The sequence below is a fragment of the Notamacropus eugenii genome, chromosome 6, assembly GCF_028372415.1.
Source record: "Notamacropus eugenii isolate mMacEug1 chromosome 6, mMacEug1.pri_v2, whole genome shotgun sequence".
Classification (NCBI taxonomy): domain Eukaryota; kingdom Metazoa; phylum Chordata; class Mammalia; order Diprotodontia; family Macropodidae; genus Notamacropus; species Notamacropus eugenii.
This window is the reverse complement of record NC_092877.1, coordinates 193,429,673-193,448,883: the sequence shown is the minus strand read 5'-3', so window position 1 is coordinate 193,448,883 and position 19,211 is coordinate 193,429,673. Positions and strand designations below refer to the sequence as shown.

Here is a 19,211-nt window from a genome sequence, read left to right as displayed (position 1 = left end):
TAATGAGATCACTGAATGAGAGAGTATAGAGAGAGCATAAATGAAATTCTCTATGCAAAATCTTGAAAACATGACATAGAAAATAAATTGTCAAGGAGATTGAGAAGTAGTGGTCAGATAAGTAGGAAAATTAAAGGAGAGCAATGCTATAAAAATATAGGGGAGAAAATATTTAGTAAGAGATAGTTGCCAAAAGTGTCCTATGCTAGAGAGAAGTTGAGAAGGATAAATATTGAAAAAAAAAGTCTTTCATCTTCAAAGAGGAGCAATGACATCATGGGGGGATATCTTGACTTTCAAGTCAAGTGGATTTAAGTGAAACAGAGGTGCACAAAGTCATCAACCTCACTCTTTCTTCCAGAGTCATCAAAGTCCAGTGTCAAGACAAAAATCATGACAATTGATGATGGTTCAGGGCGTCGTGGACGACATTGGCATCTTTGATGACTGGTCAAACTCTAAGCCCTCCACAGCATTTGCTTTAGCTGCCCTCATGGACATTGGAGCAAATTGTTTTTATCCCCTCATTCTTCCAGAAAAAAGTCTTCACATGTTTGAGGTAGGCATCCTCCTAACTCAGCAATAGGTTTATGGCTTGTTGGTTACCCTCAACGTTGTTTAACCCATCTGCCAAGACATTTTCCTGGGCTGTTGCCTGTTATATGCTACAGTTTATTGGAGCCAGAGATGAGAGTTGGGTGAAGTTTGATGAGTTTTGATGAAGATGGATGAGCAGTCCTGAAAAGGTTCTGGCAAGCCCTCATACCAGAGGTGCTAATCTTCTCAGAACACCTCATCCATCCTCAAGAAAAGAGTATTAGATATGGCAGTTTAGATATTGTTGGTAACCTATGAGAAACAGTTTGAGTGATAAAGTTGGAAGTCAGATTGTGAATTTTGGAGTTGACTGTTGAAATAAAATACTTGTGGGTGATGGCAAAACCACAGTTACCAAAGGACAGACTTATGGCATTGAGACCAACTAGTAGGCTAGAACAATAGTCCAGACATGTAATGACCTGAACCAAGGTAGAGTCAGTGTCAGAGTAAAGAAGGGGGTAAATCCAAAAAATATGGTGAAGGTAAAATTGAAATTGACAGTATTTGTCTACAGATTAAATACGGAAGGGGTGAGAGAGTGAGAAATTCAGGATTACGCTTAGGTTGAAAGTCTGGGTAATTGGGAAAAAGGTGGTATCTCTTGACTATCATAGAGAAATTTGGAAGGTAAGAGGGATTTGGGTGGGGGCAAAGATAATTACAATTTTGGATATGTTGTTTACAATATCTATAAATCATTTACTTTGAGATGCACAATAGGCAGTTGGAGATGTAGGACTGATGGTCATGAAAGAGGTAAGAAATGGAGTAAATCTGACAGTCATCATTAGAGAAATGATAATTAAATCCATAGGAGCTCAAGAAATAACTAAGCAAAATAACTTAGAGGCAAAAGATAAAAGGGTCTAAGACAGAGCCCTCTGGGACATCCACAGAAGACTGAGGTGTTTTTAGGTTCTCTGAGCAAGATCATACCTGGGGCATCTGAAGTCATCCCAATCTTTGGTAAATGAAAGCTGAAACCAGCAGGATCTTGTGCTTTGCCTGTTGTAGACACAGGGAGGGACAGAATTAGATACTAGGAGGTCATTGTGTGGTCCATGCAACTGTACCTTGAATTTATTGGTGCAAAATTATTTATTTGCATGTTGTCCCTCCAAAATAGAATGCAAATCATTTGTTGGGAGGAACTATCTACTTTTGACCTTTGCACCCAGCACATAGTAGTACATAAATGCATGTTTATTAATTGGTTGACTGAGAGTCATCACTTTTTTGATGAACATCTGCTATTAGTTTCCTCTTTGAATGAGGCAGTCATTGCCTACTAGGTTGTTTTTTTTTTTTTTTTTTTTTTTAAGAATAGGGAGAATCTTACAAATTGAATTACAGACCTCTTTAAGATGCTTATGAAGAATATTGAACTATATTAGCAGATACTGACAATAAATGTTTCTCTTACAAACTATAGTTCAGCTATCAAGATGTCTATCAAGATCATTTCCATGATGTTTTTGACTGCAGCTCCATAAGCAGTGCAGTCATACCAAAGATAATTAATGCAAGCTTGTCAGACTTGTTTTTCACTAACTTTATGGCTTTTTATTTTGTACCATAATTTTTAGAATTCCTCTGGGAGGATGCTGATCAGTTTATTGGATGAACAAAAACTATTCATTTTGAACCAAAGAACAGCATAGTTTGATTAAGAAGTGTCCTGTCATTTGTGATATACCCTGTACTACACGTTTAATGCTAGGTTAAAAAGGCTAAGATTAGTCCGATTCAATTTCTCCACCGTAATTTCATGATGAAGAAAATGTAATACAAGGAAGGGATCCAATTTCCCATTTCTGTTCAGCATTTATGTTGGGAGAAATAATTATTTTATTATCATCTTTGACTTATTGCTAAATAGCACTTCCCAAATGGGATGGTTTTGCACCCCTCCCCCCCCACACACAAACATAAATATTTCCAGTAAATTGACTTGTGGCCAAATGGGAAAAAAGTCAGGAGAGCATTAGGAAAATTGATCCTGGATCCTGTTTCCAAAAAAGAAGCATGCCTAATATTTTTCTTACTTATTTTTCAGATCTAAGTAAATAAGCTAATAGAAGTTGTTTTAACACTCAATAATATGTATGAAAAAAATTACATTCAAATTATTTTAACAAAAGCTTCCTTAATCATTCAGATATAAATACTTAATTTAATTCCTCTGATAAGCCTTTTCCTTATCTTTGATTTTCATTTTACAAATACATGCATTTGTCTAAACATGTGTATATATATATGCACATATTTATATGCATTTTTCTGTACATCTGTATACAGTTGTAGTCAATATTTGTACTATTCTAATGAAATTCTTTTCCTTTTGTAGTATTTCACAGGAATTTTCATATTTCTTTCTATTTCTGAGATTTGATTAATAGGACTAGTTTTAGTATCTACGAAAACTAATTACAAGGATCTCTTTATACTTGAAAAGGAATAATTGAGACTCCATTTGTGCTTTTTTCCTAATAGATATTTAGCACATGCTAAATTAAACTGATCATAAATTCTATACAAAATAAATATTAGGATAAGCTGAAACAAAATTTGCAAACTGAGCATTTAACTTTTCTTCCTACTTTTTAAGAATGAAAGATAACCTCCCTACACTAATTCTAATTTTCTCTCAGATTTAGCTATACATATTAATTTATGTACAAATTCTAAAATATTTGTTATATTGAGTTATGAATCCTGACTCATGAATAACTTATATTCTAGACAAATCCACATGAATTTATCATTTACCAATGGGGAATATATCACGAAATGGGGTTTCTCCACCTTAAAATATTTTCAATTTCAGATTATTAACTTAAGACTCATCATCAAGAATTTATGAGCTCTGAATGGGCAATTTTCTTGGCTCAAGGCTGATAGAAAGTAGCTAACAATTGGGGAAATTTGCATGAGGACCTAGAGAGGTAAATTTTAAAATGCAGCTTCATTTTTTTAATCTCACAAATAGTAACAGATTTTTTAAAATTTCTCCCAAATGTTTTTAATAGTACAGATGAAAAACATGCAACACTTGCTGTTCTGGGTGGTTCCATGAGGAAAAAAGCATAATCACGTTTTTTGTCCTGAGTAAACCTGAGTGAGTATATTCACAAGAAATGCAATTAAATATGCTTAGGCCTTAAATACTGTCTATATGCAAATTCAGTGACAAAATTGTCTAATTGATATTCTCCCTTGGAGACATATGTGATTCGTATCACGACTCGTGTTTAGTGAACCAGATCACCTACTCCTGAGACTTGTAAATTAGGTTCAAAAGACACTGAAAAGCCAAGCCCCTGTGACTAGTCCATTACATCCACTACTTTCACTTTCCAGAAATAACAGCTATTATTCCGATGTCAAGATAATGTTTACACATAATGTGTTATATTGGTGGAGAGATCAGGCATCACATAAATGTGGAGATCATAGATCAGAATCTGGAAGGGGAACTCAGGAGTCATCTAGTTCAACCCTCTTATTTTAAAATTGAGCAAAGTGAGGCCAAGAAAGGGGAAGGTAGTATTTTGAAGGTATAAAAGCAGAAAGCTGCAAAGCTAGGACTTAAACCTAGGTTGTCTTGTTCCAGATATGTACTTTTCCACCGCTCACAACTAAGCAAGAGATCCAAGAATCAAATATCGTAACTCCTAAGCATATTAGGCACTGTTGTTTGAACTGTGAATTGATCTAGTCATTCTAGAAAGCAATATGAAACTGCATCCACATTGTTCTCTGACCCAGAGTTGTCACCTCCAGGTGTATACGTTAAAGAGAAAGGAAAAGGACATTCACATACCTATAAATATTCATACCTGCTTTTTTGTGATGGCAAAGAACTGGAAACTTTAGAGGTGTGCATTAATTGGGAGTTAGGTGATACAGTGGATAGAGAGTCAGACTTGAAGTAGAGAAGACTGATTTTTATGAGTTCAAATCTGACCTCAAGACATTTACTAACTTACTGCCTCACTTTCTCATTTGAATGAGCTGGAGAAGGAAATGGCAAACCATTCCAATATCTTTGCCAAGGAAACACCAAATGTGACTCGTGAAGAGTCATGACTGAAACAACTAAACAATAACAAACCTATTAATTGATAAATTAACTGAATGATTTATGGTATATGAATAGAATGGAATACTATTGCTACTTACAAAAGAAAAACATAAAGAGAAAAATCTCAGAGAAATCGGGGAAGACTTGTATGAACTGATATGGAATGAAATAAGCAGAAGCAGGAAACAATTTATACTATAACAACGATGTTAAAAGGAGAGGCTTTCTAGACTTAAGAACTCTAATCAATGCAATGTTCAACCATGACCCATCTCCTGACAGAGAAACGAGAGATGAAATATTCGGATTTTGACATGCATTTTGACCATGGCCAATGCAAGAATCTGTTTTCCTTGGCTCTCCTTTTGTTAGAACATTTTCTGTTTCTGTGTTTAATTTTGTTTTTGTTATTTTGGGGGTTTGGTAGGAGGAGAGGGAGGGAACAAGAAGGGGAAGAGAAAATAAAGGCTTCTTAATTAAAAAAAAAAACTTTAAGTAACCTTAAAAATATTTAAATGTTCTACTAGTAATCATGTGCTATCTAAAGTTTTTGAGCTCATAATTATGAATCTGTTCCAGATTAGATTCCAGTTCTTTAGAAAAAGTAGTTTCAGTTGCTTCTCTTAATTTCTATCTTCTCATTTACTGACTGTATTAATTGTTTGAAAACTTTGCTTCAAATTTGATTCAGCAGTACTTTATTGTGCATGTAATAGCACTTTTAACATTAATTGGCAACTTTAGATTGCAGAAATTTTTCGTATTCTCTTTTGAGTTTTTTCCTCTTCACTAATTTCCTTTTGATTTTGTCTCTTAAACTTCTGTAAGATCGATATTGAATTACTTATGTTGTCTTTTGTTCTACTTCTATTCCCTTGTATTACCTTAACTTTTTGCTCTTAATCATTGATTAATGGTATCAATTATTTCTGATGTATTTTTGATTTCTAGATTCTATTCTGTATAATCCTTTTAATTGCCTTTAATTGATTTATGTGATTATCTACATTTTTGCCACTGTTTACTGAATAAATATTGATGATGCAGTCTTCTATTTTTTCCCTAGGTCTTCAATAGTTTTCTTAGGCTAGTAGCATCATTGTCATACTTAACACCATCCTTAAAAATATTCTTAGTATTCACCTTCGCTCCTATGGTCCTTACCAGTACCTCTTACGATACATTGTGTTTAGAGCCTATGCTGCTTTCACACTCTAGCAAATACTGCTGAAGTATGTGCTTACTTATGATAGCTAGAGCAGATGCCCCCTTAAAAATATTCCATTTTATTACATTTATCTCTTGCTTGGACTCATGCCATTACAAAACTTTTCTCGGATTTAAATAAATCCTCAGTTCCTGTTTTTATTTCATCAAATTTGGATTTAGAAACTAAATTATGACAGCTCTGCATTACTCTATATTCCATTGCTGATTAACTAGGAGTTAAGGATATCCTTGACAAAAGGGCAATATAAGGCCCTGGCTTATAATTTATAAACCCATTCCCAATTTCATGAGGAGAGAGTACTGCTACATTGAAAAAAAAAATCACATATATCTTTTGTCCATCTACTTCAGTCTATTTCCATGTTTTTTACCCTCTACCGGTGAATATAGTTTCCTATGAAGTATTTCTAGCAGGCGAGATATTTGTATTTCAAATTATCCCAATAGAGTTTGCCTTCTGGTACCAGAATATGAAGGGAACACACCTAATTCCACTCTTTTGTATGACAAGCTAATCATCACAATGGTGCTGAGTAGGGACAACTTGTAACATCCTGTTGCAATACCAATAATGATCTTCATGGAAGCAGTTGCATTATATTGGTTAGAATGCTAACCCAGTTAGTGATATTGTGGGAGCACAACTGGAAGACATTTCAGGCTTCCTTCCAGGACATCACGTATACTGCAGTAGTCTCAGGTCATGCAGAATGCCCACTCAATATTACATTTTTTAGGCATTAACTTTGTGCCAGAAATTTTGTTAAGCACTAGGGAAACAAATACTAATTTCTGCCCTCAAGGAGTATACATCTGAATAATAAATATGAATATAACTAAGTACATACAAGACTTATTGTTTCCAAATTTGCCTTCAGGAGCATACCTAGAAAGCCTCCAACAGCATTATATACTCAGATGCCAGGATCACTATATATAAATATGATGAAGTTTGAATCTTTTTGATTGAGTTTCTTGAAGATATTCTCGTATAATAGATAAAGTTGGAGAGACAGATAACATATATCTAAAGCTGAAATGCTAAGTTAAGAAAAAGTAATGATATTTAAAATGTTATGTTCAAATTACTAAAGAAACTAATAGTTTTAAAAGGTTGAAAATATTTAGCAGTTAAAAAGCACTAAAAATCAAAGACAAAATTGAGTTTATAGAAACTGAAAACCAACTGTCAACAAGAAACAACACATTTTTATGCCACAAAGATGAAAAGCAAAATACTTAAAAGAAAAAAAAGTAAAAAACTTAACAGTAAAGAATAATCTCAAAAGTGATAAAATTGGAAATCATTGAATCTTTAAAAAGTCATCAAAAATTCATTTTATAATAAAAAATCCTAATACACTTCAAGAATTTATTCTGGATTGAATATTTAATCTAAGAGAGTTTGGGAAGATCTGAATTTAATGCAGTTTGTCATCGTTAGGACAACTCACATAATTAATGTTAAATCTCTTGGAGTTCATGGAAGGTGGACTCATCAAGAAGTGGGTCTTCCATAGAAGTCTGATCAAATGACTGATTTTTCTAGACTGAGAGTTACAGTAAGAGAACCCTAAACCTCCCAGGAAAGTATCACAAATCAGATATGTGTTTACACAATGCATACCTCAGGTACAGAGCAGACAAAAAATACAGTGACAAAAAGTACAACAGTTATGGATCAAAACCCCAGTGAGTAAAATATAGTAGCCCCTGTCTCTCTAGCTGTCTCTGAATGTCACTTAGCAAATGGGCTAAGTTAGAGAACGTTGTACGTGGTGGGTGGTAGTAAGAAATGAGAATGGACAGTTACTAAAGCAAGTTGATAGATGACTTTAGATTTGATAAACGCGCGCAGAAATGTATCATACCCTGAGCAGATGTATGGTACATATGGGAATGGTCATGTCACTTCAAGAGAGGATTATTATGTTCAATATGCCATCCAGTAACTCTTAGATTTATTTATACAGTGTCGACTCAGAAATGTACATCTATGCTCAGTGTTTCTAGAGTTTGGAGAGGATGTCACACCCAATTAAGCATTCAGAAAGTAGTATGTACAGTACTGACATTTTTGAAGTTCTCCACTTATTTAAATTAACCAAACAGGAGAATTTAATGTAGAAAAAGTTTTCAGAATGACCTGGGTATGATCCCTTCTACTAGATGCCACATACGATACTGGATAAAGGGCTGGACTTAGATTCAGGAAATAATGTGTTCAGATTCTACCTCTGACATGTAGTTGATGGGTGATACTGGGAAAGTCACTTAGCCTCTATATGCCACTGGCATTTAGAATTTATATACTAAATGATTGACACAGACTTGTTGGTGAAGGAAATTTTTATACTGCAATAATGAAATCTACTACTTAGCACTTTTATCTGATAAATTAAAGCCTCATGATTCCCAACACCTTATTCTGGGATCTAACAAGTATGGGAGGCCTGACAGACTGGAAAGAGAATTTGTTTTACAGTCAGGAAGACCTTAGATTATAAACTCTTTGAGGTTGAAGACTGTCTTTGCCTCTTTCTGTATCCCCAGTGCTTAGCTCAGCATGATATATAGTAGGTGCTTAATAAATGCTTATTAATTGAGTTCAAGTCACCTTCTCTGTCACATACTATGTGATTTCAAGTGAGCCAATGCTTATAGTCACTAACTTCTAAATAGGCAACTATTTAAGTCCATATGTTATAAAAAAAGATGAAGAACTACATTGGTGGAGGAAGTGTGTAGGAGTTGTTTACACTGATAAAATTGCAGATCTAGCAAAATATACAAAGGGGTAGGGAACCCCAAGCAGTATTATCTCCTATACTCTGTTGTCCTACTCAGTATCTGCAAAGTAGTATTCAAAAAGGAGTAGGGGAACACAACTTCCCCACTTAGCTGATAGAGAGACAGAGATATTGAATCGAATAAATTCATATGGACAAAGGCATCTTGAAAATTAAAGGTTCTCCATTGCCATGTTTGTTGGAGTATTTTCCACTGGGAGAAAGCACTCTTTCTTGTTATTCATAAAGCATGAGAAAACTAAAAGTTTCCACTTGCTCATTTCTCCTTAAACTTGGTAAGTTTTGGCTCATAATAAATACTCATGACTATAATTACAATTTCCTGTCAGATTACTAATGAGCAATCATTTCCAAAAGAAGAGTAGTTATTCCAATATATAGGGAATGGTTTCATGGGATAGAAGAGCTGGCAAATGGCACATCTGTTGGTTCATGCTTCCTGGAGACATTACAATTGCATTTAGTCTTCATCTGTCAGAATCAGATTTATTGCGAATTGGAATCTAGTAGAAAACAGGTGCTGTTTTGTATAGTCATATGTAACTTTTTTTGGTGTGCCTTTGGGGAAGAAAAAATGTAACATGACGTTTTGCTGAAACAAAAGGATGACATATTGCTGAAAGCACTATAGTCCCTTATACCTTGTTGTATGAGGTACATAATGGGTATTTGAGTAACACATGTGGAAACGTTTGTTTAAAAAATACCCTAACTGACACTTTTCTTTTGGCCAAAATTTAGAATAGTTCATGTGGGATTCTTACCAATGCATGTCTCTAGTACTGATAGCCAGATTATAGACATGTTTTTAAGATATTTAATTTATTGCTAAGATTTCTTGTGTTTTTACCTTGAAAGAATAAATTTAGGTAGAAGATGGGAAATAGTATACAAATAATAGATTCCCTCAGAAAATAGAACAAAGCAAAAAGAACTAAAAACATCCATGGGGCAATTTTTAAAAATTAGAACAAAGTCAAAAAAGTGAAAAAAATAGAAGGCAATGTAACTAGCATAATCCATGACAGCTAGTTGGAGTCTGTCAGGTTCACAGCAAGTACAAAGTTAATTCCCAGAAGGGAACTCAAGAAAGAGAATAAAACAGAGATAGGCCCAAGGTGAAAATTCCAGTCTAGTTACTGGGAGACTGGATGTAGAACCCAGTGATTTCCATAGATGACAGAGCCTACTTCTTCCATATCTAGAATGATAGAGGAAGTAGGATTTAGACTACAGAGGGTGTAGAATCAAGAAGGATATGATCAGCCCATTAAAGGTTACAGAAAGAAGCTGGAAATTTGGAGATATAAGTAAATATGGAGATTTTTGTGACCCTTTCTTTGGGATGTTGGTTTATTTCCAATTTCTTCCAGACTGCTTTCCAACATTTTGACAATGAGTAGCTAGTGTCTTTGGGAACACTTTATGATAATACTTGACTTGCCCTTGACTTTGTTTTGATGAATATCTGTTTACTGGATTTAGATGGTTGTGGAGGAGAAGTGAGGCTGGTGACCTTGCACAGCCCTCCCTCACTCAAAACAAAGTCAAGTGATGTCATTATTTCTCTGATGGCATGGTCTTCTTCAGCAAAGAAGGACAAACACAATAATCTGTGAGTAGACACAGCTACCTGAATAAGGACTCAGCTCTCTGGGTAACTCAACTCATTCTCTCCTGTCTGTCTCCCCCTGCCCTTCCTCCTCCTTTCAAAAGGAAGGTACATTTGGATAGTCAGAAGATTCCCAGTTAACTTGGGTTTTGCTGGCTAGATTCGTTACCTCTGTGCACCTTACCTTGCCTGGCCCTGCCCCACCTAGCTTACATTGGACAACATTTGACCCCTGCCTAAGGGCTCTTCTGGACCTTCTTGCTTTAAGAGTGATTATCAATAATAACAGTTGCTGTTTCTCTCCCAGTCTGATGTCTTTCTTTTTCTTAGCCTCATTAAAGGGGCCATCCCCTGTATACAGGCCTATTCAATGAATGGGAGTTACCTCACCCTAAGTGAGTACCTGAAAAGGCCAAGGTGTCCCATTGCATTCTGGGTCATCTTCAGTCATCCTGATGAATATCTGGTCACTGGATTCAGATGGCCCTGCAGAAGTGAGGATGGTGACCTTGCACAGCCCTCCCTCACTCAAAACAAAGTCAAGTGCAAGTCATGATGGTATGGTATTCTTTGGCAATGAAAGATGAACACAGCCATGATAATGTGTGAATACTTCTGGGTCTTATGCACTATTTTTTAATCTGATAAGTGTTTTTTTATCTTTATTGAGCTACCATAAAATAGTTTTGATCATCTCTGTTTTGTTGTACAATGTCAGTTCTGATACACCTTTCTCTGTCCACTTTTTTTCTTCACTTCATTTCCTTTTATTCCTATGAATAAATTTTGTTACTCGGTCTACTGTTATAAACTAATAATCCGGTAGTTGGATGCATATGAAACTAAATGTGTAAAGTGATTTAAATAGTACTGTCATTTTTATTACATTAGCATGACCTTACAGTGAACAATTAGTGTTTCTTCAATTTTTAAGTCTATGTTTTTCTTCTAAAGATGATTTGTATTTGTATTCACATAATTCTTGCATGGAACTTGGTAGTGGAATTCCAAGATATTTTACATATTCTACAGTTAATTTTTTTAAGTTAAAATTTATTTTTTTAATTATCTCTATCTGAAAGTTTTGATGGTAATGTGGATAGGCTGGTTATATTTTTTTATGTTGCTTGTGCAATTCCAGGCAAATCAATTAACCTATCAACCTACTAATGCCATAGGTAATTATTTAAGTCTAAAATTGAAGAGGAAGGGCTGGTCTTTGTCTGTTGAAGGCATTTCCCTAGTCTAGATCAATGAAATAATTGTAGATTTCACTACTGAAATTTACTTAATAATTATTTCTATTAAGTTTTGGTTTAATCTCTAGGGTTCTCTAAATAAATCATTTAATTATTTGCATTGTTTCTTTTTTCCCTATGGTTATTTCCTCAGTCAAATTTCCTTGTTATTGCTATGGCTTCCATTTCTACAAGTACAATTCTAATAGTGAGTTTCTCTCCTCCACTTATTCTTTATAAGCACTTCATTGTTATTTAATTCCTTCCCATTACTAAAATGCATTTACATATCTAGGTTTCTCTTGTGTACTGTGTCTGCTTTTCGAAAATTCTACCCAGTTCTATTATTTTCATCAGGAAATTTTCAGGCATTTTCATTAGTACTCTATTCTGTTAAAAATTATTTCCCTTTGTTTTTTGTTTTTTGATGAGATGATTAGTGGATTGTACCTATTTTTCCCTTTGACTTCTGATTATAATAAATCTAGGCAATTTCTTTAATGATTTTTCTTTTGTTAAACTGTTTTTAATCCTTGAAATGTATTAATGCATGTATTTTTCTTATGTTATGATTTCCATGTAGCCTGATAAGTTTTAAAATAATTCCTCAATCTCTTTTTCATTTCTATGTTTGCTATTTTCTTCTATTTTATTATATATCCAATCTCAATTTAGAAAGGAAATTAGTAGGAAAATATCTCTAGGGTAATTTTTTCTGATAACCATCTGACATTCATGATATATATATATATATATATATATATATATATATATATATATATATATATATATATATATATATATATATAACTGCCATAAAATTATAAGAAAAAACTCAGAAGAACAGATATTTAACCTGCAACTCAAAATTCATTTGCATATAAAATTTTTGAAAACTTGGGAGAAAAGTGAGATCCTATTCTTCTGGTAAGTAGTTTCTAGAGTGAAGACATAGAGCTCTATATTCTCTTCAGAGTCCGTGAAGGGATAGAAAGACTGGGGAAAAAGAAAACAAGCATTAGAGCTGGCGCCTTGATTATATGTCTATGCCCAACTTGCTGCATTAGACACTTTGGAGTATTTCCCCCTGAGTAAAATCTGGGTCTCTCTTTCTCTTTCTTTCACTTGCTAGCTCCCCCCTCCCTCTTGTTCTAGCTCTCTCTCTCTCTCTCTCTCTCAGTCTCTCTCTCTCTCTCTCTCTCTCTCTCTCTCTCTCTCTCTCTCTCTCTCTCTCTCTCACTCTCTCAGATTGCTGGTTTCTAGTAGACCTCATTCACTCTGTATATTATCTGGTATAATCTCATGTACCTCGTTGATAAATGGATTTGTTTGCCATATAAGTTCATTGTGGAATTAGCATTTTCTGAGATTGGAATCAAACCTTGGATATATGATTTGGGCCATTCATTCTCTGTTAAGTAATAGTGATCAGGAGCTCACTTTGAACCTAAAAATATTTCTCCATAGACTAACAATATTTATTTTTTAATATTAATTATTTTAAGTTTTCAACATTCATTTCCACAAAATTTTAAGTTCAAAATTTGCTCACCATCTCTCCCTTCCCTCACCCCAAAATGCCAAGTATTCTGATTACCCCTTCCACCAATCTGTCCTCCTTTCTAAATCTCTTCCTTCCCTAAAAGCCATCTTCTCTTTTGTCCTGTAGGGCCAGATAACTTTCTATACCCCATTACTGGTATTTCTTATTTCTCAGTTGTATGCAGGTAAAATAATCAACATTTGTTCCTAAAACTTTGAGTTCCAACTTCTCTTCCTTCTTCCCTCCCCACCCATCCCCATTGAGAAGGCAAGCAATTCAATATAGGCTATATCTCTGTAGTTTTGCAAATGACTTCCATAATAGTCATGTTGTGTAAGATTAACTATATTTTCCTCCATCCTATCCTGCCCCTCATTTCTTCTATTCTCTCTTTTGACCTTGTCCCTCCCCAACAGTGTTTACTTCTAATTGCTCCCTCCTCTCATTTGCCCTCCCTTCCATCATCCCCCCTACCCTGCTAATTCCCTTCTCCCCTACTTTTCTGTATTGTAAGATAGGTTTTCATACCAAAATGAGTGTGCATTTTATTCTTTCCTTAAGTCGAATGTGATGAGAGTAAGCTTTATGTTTTTTCTCTCACCTCCTCCCTTTTTTCCTCCATTGAAAAGTCTTTTACTTGCCTCTTTTATGAGAGATAATTTGCCCCATTCCATTTCTCCCATTCCCCTCCCAATATATTTCTTTTTTACCCCTTAATTTCATTTTTTTAGATATGATCTTTTCCTATTCAACTCACCCTGTGTTCTGTCTCTCTCTCTCTTTCTGTGTGTGTGTGTGTGTGTGTGTGTTTGTATAATCCCACCAACTATCAAGATACTGAGAAAAATTTCAAGAGTTACAAATTTATCTTTCCATTTGGGAATGTAAACAATTCAACTTTAGTAAGTCCCTTATGATTTTTTCTTTCTTATCTTTTCATGCTTCTCTAGATTCTTACATTTAAAAGTCAAATTTTCTTTTCAGTTCTGATCTTTTCACCAAGAATGCTTGAAAGTCCTCTATTTCAATGAAAAGCCATTTTTTCCCCTGAACTATTTTACTCAGTTTTGCTTGGTGGGTGATTCTTAGTTTTAATCCTAGCTCCTTTGATTTCTGGAATATCATATTCCATGCCCTTCAATCCTTTAATGTAGAAGATGCTAGAACTTGTGTTATCCTGATTGTACTTCCACGATACTCAAATTGTTTCTTTCTAGTTCCTTGCAATATTTTCTCCTTCACCTGGTAACTCTGGAATTTGGGTACAATGTTCCTAGAAATTTTTCTTTTTAGATCTCTTTCAGGAGGTGATCGAGGGTTCTTTAAATATTTATTTTGCCCTCTGGTTCTAGAATATCAGGGTAGTTTTCCTTGATAATTTCATGAAAGATGATATCTAGGCTTTTTTTTTTTTATCATGGCTTTCATGTAGTCCCATAATTTTTAAATTATCTTTCCTGAATTTATTTTCCAAGTCATTGGTTTTTCCAATGAGGTATTTCACATTATCTTCCATTTTTTCATTCTTTTGGTTTTGTTTTGTGATTTCTTGGTTTCTCATAAAGTTATTAGCCTCCATCTGTTCCATTCTAATTTTTACAGAACTATTTACTTCAGTGAGCTTTTGAACCTCCTTTTCCATTTGGCTAATTCTGCTTTTTAAAGCATTCTTATCCTCATTGGCTTTTTGAACCACTTTTGCCAATTGAGTTAGCCTATTTTTCAAGGAGTTATTTTCTTCAGCATTTTTTTGGGTCTCCTTTAGCAAGTTGTTAACTCACTTTTCATGATTTTCTTGCATCTCTCTCATTTCTCTTCCCAATTTTTCCTCCACCTCTCTTACTTGATTTTCAAAATCCTTTTTGAGCTGTTTCATGGCCTGAGCCCATTGAATATTTATTTTGGATGTTTGAGATACAGACGCCTTGATTTTTATGTCTTTCCCTGGTGGTAAGAATTGTTCTTCCTCACGTAAAATGATGGGAGAGTATACCTGTTCACCAAGAAAGTAATCTTCTACAGTCTTATTTTTTCCTCTTTTTTGGGGACATTTTCCCAACTAGTTACTTAACTTTGGGGCTCTTTGTCAAGAGTAGGGTATATCCTGTAAGATCTCAATTCCTCAAGGTGGCACAGTCAAACCTGAACACTGATCTGGGAGCCATCAGAAACTTTTGTGTTCAGAATTTGCAAGTAGTAGAATTTCCTCTCCATAACAGCCATGGTGAAACTATGTCCATTGTTTGAGTATAAATAATATGTATTTGGTTTTAAAAGTTCAATATGCACATTAATTATTGCATGTGACATCAATTTGATCTACAATTTGAAATTTTGCTTTATATGCTATATTTTATATATTAGACACATTTGACTTATACATCTAATACGATTCATGTAACTAACTCTAATTATGATATATTATGTTCTGCATACTTTAGACAATTATCTATGATCATAATAGATGCCAATCAAATATTTGCAGTGGTGGCTTGGAGATGTATCTTTGTAAGGATGTGTGTGATTTGCTATGACAAGTATTCTTACTAGGGCACAGACGTTATTTCTCAAAATTCTTGTGGCTGATGGACTCTTGATCACTAGGGGGGAGATTTCTGAGATGGCTGTACACAAATTAGTAACATAGCAGCATCATGTTTAATGGAAACTGATTGGATAAATAAACTCCCCTCATACTAGAGTGGTGGCAAAAATATGGGAAACCAGAGGGGAGGAACGGCAGTATAAATACTAACAGTGACCAAGAGGATGCAAAGGATGGTTTCTGAAGATTTATTTTAGCATTCCTTAATTCTGTCATCCAGTCTATAGCTTCTCAGTGCCTGAAGTGTACTGTAGTAGTACACTGAATTAACAGAGTAAGAAGAGACTATAGAGACCATCAGGTCCAACCCCTTCACTTTATAGGTGAGGAAACTGAGGCTCAGAGAAGTTATGCTTCCAAATAATTGTCCCAAGACGCACAGGTGGTAAATGTCTTCTGAATCCAAACACATTGGTATTTCCACTGTGCAATACTACTCGTTTTATTCAATACACTGTCAGGTGAGGGTGGAAATAGGGATGATTAGGTAGTAGAGTTTCTGACTCTAAACTTCTGTGCCAGGGCCAGTACCAGAGCCATGTGCTTAAAGTGGTTGTGTCCTTCTGCTACCATAGGATCCATTACTGTACAATGGAAATTAATTAGCACACCCCTGCAGCTATGTGTTATGAAAGCCCTTAGATGTTAAGACAACTACCTGATTCAATTACTTGCTATTTGTTTTCTATTGTGTTTTAATTTAATGTCTTTTGTTCTGAATTCATGTGTCATCTGGCATGGTATGGTATAGAGATATAATGATGTGAACTTAAAACTGTACAATTAAATAAATTCCTTATTACTCTGAACATGATTGTGGCTAAGAGGTTTGCTAAACCTAGAAGAAATACTTTCTGTTTTTGCACTATCAGTTTAAGAGTTGGAAGGAAAGGTGAAAGATCATTCCATTCTAACATGGTGGATAGCATGAGTAAAAGTGAAGAACAGCAAACGAGAAAAGAGGAACAGAAAGCATCAGTTTCACTATTTCATTTCTATTAACTTTATTTTTCCACTGGGAGAGGGAGTCTTTTAAAAGAGTCAAGTTAATATGATCCTTTAGCATCTCCCCCTTTTCCCTCTTTTAGCCCCTTACAGTCACCCTACATTGATGTGAAAGTATATGTGTGTGTTCATCCTTCATTGCCGAAGAAGACCGTGCCATCTGAGAAGTAATGACATGACTTGCATTTGATTTTTTTTTTTGAGTGAGGGAAGGCTGTTCAGGTCACCAGCCTCACTTCTCTTTCAGAGCCATCTGAGTCCTGTCACCAGACATTCATCAGGATGATTAGAGATGACCCAGGATGAGATAACTGGCATTAAGTGACTCACCTAAGGTCACACAGCTAGTGAGTGTCAAGTGTCTGAGGTGAGATTTGAACTCAGGGCCTCCTGACTCCTGCACTGGTCCTCTACCCACTGCACTACCTAGCTGCCTTGAAAGTATATGCATGAATAAAATAGATGACCTTTGAATGGGGAGTGGCTAAAGAAATTTTGATATATTAATATAATAGAATATTATTGAACTGTAAGAAATGATTCCGGGAAGCAGGGGCGGCTGGGACCAGCGTGGTGGTGATGTCGGCCCTCCGTGCTCTGGATCCCGGTGTCGGGGCCGGGGTAGGGCCCGGGGCCGCCGCCGCCGCCCCCTCCGGCCCTCCCGGGGGCCCCGCCCTCGCTTCCGGGAATCTGTTCCATCCCATCAGCGCCGAGGATGAGGAGCAGCAGCCTACGGAGATCGAGTCCCTGTGCATGAACTGTTATGGCAACGGGATGACTCGCCTTCTGCTAACCAAGATTCCCTTCTTCAAAGAGATCATCGTGAGCTCTTTCTCCTGTGAGCATTGTGGCTGGTCCAACACAGAGATTCAGTCTGCAGGCAGGATCCAGGAACAGGGTGTGCGTTATGCCTTGTCTGTTAGGGTTCCTGAGGACATGAACCGAGAGGTGGTAAAAACAGATTGTGCCACAGCAAGGATCCCAGAGTTAGATTTTGAGATTCCTGCTTTCAGCCAAAAAGGAGCTCTGACCACTGTCGAAGGATTAATTAGTCGTGCCATCTCTGGTTTGGAACAGGACCAGCCAGCTTGCAGGGCAAAAGGGGAAACCATGGCTGGGAAAATTGATGAGTTTATTGCCAAGCTGAAGCAGCTGAAGCGAGTGGACTCCCCTTTCACTTTTATCATTGATGATCCTTCGGGGAACAGTTTTGTGGAGAATCTGTATACCCCTCGGAAAGATGATGCTCTGGTGATCACACACTACACGAGGACTCCCCAGCAAGGGGACATGCTGGGTCTCAAGACTGAAGAGCCTGAAGAGAACTCCACTGACTCTGTGGAAGACCTCAGGAATGAAGTTTTACAGTTCAACACAAATTGCCCTGAGTGCAATGCTCCTGCCACGACAAACATGAAATTAGTACAAATCCCCCACTTTAAAGAGGTTATCATCATGGCGACTAATTGTGAGAGCTGTGGGCATCGGACTAATGAGGTAAAGTCAGGAGGAGCAGTGGAACCCTTGGGCACCAGGATCACCCTTCATATCACAGATCCTTCAGACATGACCAGGGATATACTGAAGTCTGAGACATGCAGTGTGGAAATCCCAGAATTGGAGTTTGAGCTGGGCATGGGTGCCCTCGGGGGCAAGTTTACCACTTTGGAGGGACTGCTGAAAGACATCTGTGACCAGGAACCCCTTTACACTGGGTGACAACTCCAACCCTGACCGCACAGTAAAGTTGGAGGAGTTTGGCCAGAAGGTGAACCAGATTATAGAGGGCAAAATGAATGCTCACTTCATTCTGGATGATCCAGCAGGAAACAGCTACTTACAGAATGTGTATGCCCCGGAGAATGACCCAGAGATGAAGGTTGAGCAATATCAACGCACATTTGACCAGAACGAGGAGCTGGGGCTCAATGACATGAAGACGGAGGGCTATGAGACTGAACTGACTCCACAGCGGTAGCAGTGGGCAAAGGGGCAGGTCAGATGACAGAGCTGCCCAGGGCCTAATGGTTATTTATTACTATTGTAATAGGTGAGAAGGACAGGAACTAGAGAACAAGGGCTTTCTCTTGGATGGGAAGACCTGGCCTGAGTCCATGAAGCTGTGCACACTTTCAAAACAAATCATGAAGCAAATACACGTCTGTTGTGTTACTGAACTTATTTTGGAGGTTTTGTATTGGTTTTTGAAGAAACTTGGAATTGAACTCTCGGGCAAGTTACTACCATTCTTTTCCTGTTAAAGTCTTATTTTCCTTCCCTTTTTCTCCTCCTTTCTATAAGGAATGGGCTCCTGGAGCTGCTTCCGAGTAGGTTTGTTGAAATGGAGGATTGGGGCGCAACCAAGAGTTGGCATTCTATAAGTATTCTAGCTTTCAAAAATGAGAGGAGCCATGGTCGGGTTGGGGCCAGAGTCCTGGGATCAGGCAGAAAAAAAGATTGCCAATAAAATTACTGCTTTCAAAA

General features: G+C 36.4%; 1 pseudogene; it reads left to right on the top strand.

Annotated features, from left to right (window-relative positions):
* Positions 1–17,291: 17,291 nt before the first annotated feature.
* LOC140512524 (zinc finger protein ZPR1 pseudogene) lies at positions 17,292–18,890 on the top strand (annotated as a pseudogene).
* Positions 18,891–19,211: the final 321 nt, after the last annotated feature.